Below are 5,613 nucleotides of genomic sequence, written 5' to 3'. Positions count from 1 at the left end.
TCCTTAGCGTCTTCTCTTGTAAACCTGATATGTGGGTCCACAGCATTGATGTGATCAGAGAAGGTTTCCAGCTCTTGTTTCTTGATTGTTACAAAAGTATCATCGACATAGCGGAGCCACAGTTTTGGGGCTATGCCTGAGAATGAGGACAGTGCCTTCTTCTCAAAGTGCTCCATGTACAGGTTGGCCACTATGGGAGAGACGGGCGAGCCCATGGCACAGCCATGAATCTGTCTGTAAAATTGTCCCCGGAATTGAAAGTAAGTGGTGTTCAGACAGATGTCCAACAGTTTACATATGTGTTCAGGTGTCAGTTTGGTCCTTTCCTGTAGGGTGGTGTCTTCCTGCAGTCTGATCCTCACTGCTGCTACTGCATCAGCGGTCGGGATGCAGGTGAACAGGGACACAACATCATATGAAACCATGAGGTCATCTGGGTCCAGTTGGAGATGTTTCACTTTATCCACAAAGTTGTGCGTGTTTTCCACATGATGTACCGAATTCCCCACAAGCGGAGCCAATATAGTTGTTAAATGCTTGGCCACATTGTAGGTGATGGAATCTGTGCTGCACACTATGGGTCTGAGTGGAACCTCCTTTTTGTGTCTTTTTGGAAGGCCATAAATGCAAGGCATGGCTTCACCAGGATACAGTCTGTAATACAGAGGCCGGTCTATCGCTTCCTCTTTTTCCAGCCTTTGTAAACAGTCTATCACTTTCTTCTTGTAGCCACTGGTGGGATCTCTTTTCAAGCGCTCGTATGTGGGCGTGTCCTCGAGGAGGGTGTGGACTTTGGCTTCGTAATCAGCTGCGTTGAGAATCACAGTGCAACGTCCCTTGTCTGCTGGGAGGATGTTGATGCTATGATCTTTTTCCAGTGCTGAAAGTGCTTTCCTCTCTTCAGCTGTGATATTTGAAGGCGGTGGTTTGGCACTCTTCAGGGTCGCTGTGACACGTAACCTCAGGTCTGTAGCCTCCGATTCAGTCATTTTGTTGTTCCTAATTGCAGTTTCAGTGGCTGTGATGTAGTCCTCTGTAGGGATGTGTTTAGAGGTGACAGAAAAGTTGAGCCCTTTAGAGAGCACCTCCTTTTCTGCCTGTGTCAGAACACGATCTGATAGGTTCTTAATCCAATTGTTTTTGCTGGTCGCTAATTTGTCTGTCTCAGTCCTAATGTCTAGCTCGACCTCACCTGCATTCTTTTTGTTCAAAAGAATGTTGAACTTCTTGATTTGGCGTTCTTTGCTCTTCCTGTGCTGTGCTTCTTGTGCTGTCTGTGTAAAATCCAGCACTCTTTTGAAAGCTTCTTCAGGGAGTATGCTGGTTAATAAACCTTGGATTTAGTTCGGGAACTCGAAACTGACTGTTATTGACACTATTACTATTGAAACAGTAGATATCTCAACATTGCTGCCCCATTGTATCCAGGAGACGTTCAAGCCCGGAGAGACCCACTACAATCTGAAATGAACTGGTGTTAAAATAAATAAATAAATAATAAAACGAATTCTAAAGTTAGATGCATCTCAGAGGAGTAGATTTATGCAATCGTCTGGAGGACAGATTAAAAGGCTCCACGTCAATAAAGGCATTCGAACAATTATATGGCACTGGAATGATTTATGCAGTTTAATTCAATCTATATTTCTTTAGAGCGTACACAGCCAAACAGAAGTCTTGTGTGTGGTAGAATATGTTGATTGGAGTGGAATGTTTGGAAGAAAAATCTATGAACGTGTCTTGTGCCTTGATACTATGAGGAATGATCACGTTTAAGAAATTCACTTCTGACTGTAAAACCTGAAAGAGCTGCTTAGTCTGAGCTCTTGATGTAGTTTTTATGTTTTCGGCATGTTCATTTTCAGGTTATAGGTTAATAAGTTTAATTACATACTATGGAACATTCAAGGCCAAACAATGAATACAGAAAAATTAGTAGAAAAGTGAATATGTCTTTAATTATTTGTCTGTCCTCGTTATAGTGTGTTGCATCGTACATTTTCAATACTTTCTCATTATAGCTAGTCTAAAATGTGTTGCTTTTTTTTTTCTTTCAAAGTGTCTGTGATTAGCACAGAGGAGAGCGGAATATGGATTTAAAACTGCTGACTGCACGTGCTGCTGCTGCTGCTGCTGCTGCAAGATCAGACGGAACAAGCAGAAAATCATTCAAATCAGCTCGCATTCACATCCCAGCCCTGATTACACAAGCATGATGCGGAGAGGGCTGGCCAAAGACTGTTCATAAACTTTGTAATGTATTGTGGGATGTTGTGTCTACTGAAAATGCAGATTATATAAGAGACTTCTGTGGCAAGCTCAACTGAACAAAGGATTAAACTAAATTATTAAAAACAAGATGACAATTTAGGACAATTTTACTGCATTGTAGAGTTAAATAGTTACATTGAAAATTCATCTGTGAATGAAGCTAAACATACAATAACTCCGGGTATGTTTTTGTTGGGTTTACAGCAATTTTGTGCTTTAAATTATACACAATTCTCAATAGATGGACCACAAAAATGAGAAAAACTAAATCCTATGAAGAAGCAATGCCAGAAACATGTCAACATCAAGCTTCTGTCACTTGTAGACTTACTCACAATAACCTCTCCTCAAGCAAGAACACTAATACACTATTGAATGTCTTACTCAAGTAGGAGTTAAAGTATGACGCTTGAAAACTACTCTGAAAACGACTCCCCATCATTCTCTCACATTACAACGCCATTGATTCATATAAATTAAACGAGTCCATAAATCGCGACTCGTTTTCTGAACCCTGGTGCATTAATGAACCTGTAACAGATTTTGAGCCAGATGTGTCATTAGCCAGACATTTGTCTTTGACTCAAACAGAGCAGTATTTACTCTTTTTAAATTCAGTTTTACCCACGATACCTTATGAATTACACAGTCAAGATAGAGGAACAGTGCACCTTGGCCTTAAGCTTGTCAGTAGCCTACATGTGAGCATTGTATCGTATATGAAGCTGCAATACGCAGACATGTGCTAATCCAGGTTCATCGTTCTATATTTAAAGACGACATGTCATGCTTTTTCCGTTATTTAGAATTAAACTGTAACAAACATATGCTGTTGTTGTTCACTGTAAAGAGCAATATTAATCTAAAGCGGCTTAATAATCAAAACTTGTCTATTGACTTCCTGTTTGAAACTGCTGATCTCTTCATAGCGACATTTTAAAGCGGAGGATTTGCATTTACGTGTTCTTATTGTTGAAAAATGACATATATGACTTAATTTCTTTGAAGAATTACAAGAATATGTCAAGATCTGAACAATAAGCTTCAGAGACCAAAGCGTTATGCATTTTGTCAGTGTGTTACTCGCGTTTGAAATTTTATCTCAATTCAACTCCACCCAGCTACTTTCCTCCATGCTTTGATATAGTGGTGACTAAGTGCGTTCAGACAGACTCCCTGAAAGCTTCGAGTATTTAAAATGCAAAGGGTGTCTCGTCTATGCAGTCGCTGAGTTGACAGTACGCAGATTTATAGGAATAATCCCGAACACCACAGACAGCATCCAGGCAGCTGCAAGAAGCTAGTGAGCGAACTGGCACATCGTCTCTTCTGTGATGGAAGGGGAAATTAGGGGTTCCGACTTAGATCCAGAGAGTGAGAAAGGAGGAGGCGCTCACTGCTGCTGCTCTGTACTGTACCGCAATGCATTCTGGGAAGTGGACGGGAGAGAGAAGCATGCTTAGATTTACAAGCTCCGATTGCTGAGCTAAATGCAGTTATCCGTAGCAGCTTGCGGCTACAATGCAAAGGCTAGTCTAAGAGATGTTTCGATGGAGGATTTGGCAAAGGAAGAAGCTAATCAACCAAACGAGTGGGTATACCATAGCTAGCATTCATTTCCAACTTTGTCAAATCATTGCCATTCACGTGTCCATTTGCTTCATCCTGCACATCACCCGTCCACACATTACGATCTGCATTTTATTGACCGTTCTCTGAGTGGCAGAGATCCGGGTAGGCATGTACGCTAGCATGCATGTAGCCGTCCAGATGCGTGGCCCACTTTGAAGGCTTTGAAGTGGAATGAGGGATGGCTACAGTGGTATATGGGCTAGCAACGGTAAAGCGACAGGAGTTGGGGGTCTTAGTCAACAGCCCCGCTATTTAGATCAATAGCAATAATGTCCGAGCCAAAACCCAGGAATTAGATTCACCGATCTTACTCCAAACAATATGTTTTTGGTCTTTTCCATTCATTGTTGGTGCTCAAGCTTGTCCAATTTGAACTGTAATGTGTGGCATGTAGGAGTGGCTTTCATAATGTGTGTACGGACCAATGGTGACACATAATTCCATTGCAGTTCAATGCAGTTGATTCATTCTTTGAAATATTAGGCAGCTCTATTCTTTTAAATAAGGCAAAATTGATTTTAAGAGATTTTAACCATGTTCTAATAGTTTTCTCCATATCATTTTGATATATAATATTTGTTATCCTACATTTAAGATGCCGCTGCTTTGAAAGTTCCTATTTCATCCAGCCCCTCCAAACGGCCACTGCTATCCACAGTTGGATTGTAGCTACCGTGAGTAGCAGCTAGCTAGCCTGGTCCTGGTATTAATCATAGTTTAATCCTGTAAATCTTCATTTACGTCATTTAGAGATTTTTGTTTGCATATTACAGTTCTGCAAGATGAAGTTTGACCTGGTATAGACTTGATTTGGATCTGGTTTGACTCTGGCATTAGTCCTAGTTTAGTCCTGCAACATTTTGTTTGGTTGCAATTAATTTAGTCACGTTTGTCTTTATTCTGAGCTGCTAAAGTTATGGCCACATTTTGCAATTTGTTGTAAGCTAAGAAGGCTAGGCTAAGCTATGCTATATTGGCGCTAAAACATTCAAGATGAACTTCAGTTTTCTTATATAATTATAATTTTCTCTCATTCTTATAGGTTTTTGTGATCGGTCAAGAATGTGTGTCATGTGTTTGAATGTAAAAATCCTGTCTTTATGGGTGATGGGAACACAAAGGAGTGGACTAAAAAGCGCAGTGTCACGGTTGCATTAAGTGAATGAGTTGGAAGCCATTGCTTGGAAAAATGCCATTCGGTTTATACTGCCAAGAGGATAGTCGTTTTAAGACTAAGGTCAGATCCAAGAGAGTTACCATAGTTGCAAGTCAGCTGTTCCCAGTGAGAATAATGGCTATAGCCCACAGAGCTTGATGACACAGTAAATAGTTTTATATTGTATAGTTTTACAATAATATATCAATATATACCTAAAAAATGTCATACAATGTTTGTTGCTGAAAGGTAATGTGTGTTTAGGGAGGTGGACTCATGTTGAGCCTTTTCGTCCACAGCAACCCTCTCAACTGGCCTATGAAAAGAACCAGTTGCCCAAAAGAACCAGTTGCCCAAAATATGACCATTAATACTGTAATGAAAATGGAACCTTTAAATGGATGTGTTTCCTGTCTTTTATTTCCAAAATAATTGGCAAATGCATGTATCAAGGACGTAACCAGTTTTTTCTGCTGCTTTGTTATCGGCAGTTGTTATGCCTAAGTCGTTATAAACGTATGTCTAATACCATTATTCCCTTTTTCTCTCTGTCT

The sequence above is a fragment of the Eucyclogobius newberryi genome, unplaced genomic scaffold (assembly GCF_026437365.1).
Source record: "Eucyclogobius newberryi isolate DKJ021-1_F unplaced genomic scaffold, fEucNew1.0.hap1 SCAF_396, whole genome shotgun sequence".
Taxonomy (NCBI): Eukaryota; Metazoa; Chordata; class Actinopteri; order Gobiiformes; family Gobiidae; genus Eucyclogobius; species Eucyclogobius newberryi.
This window is presented reverse-complemented; position numbering follows the sequence as displayed.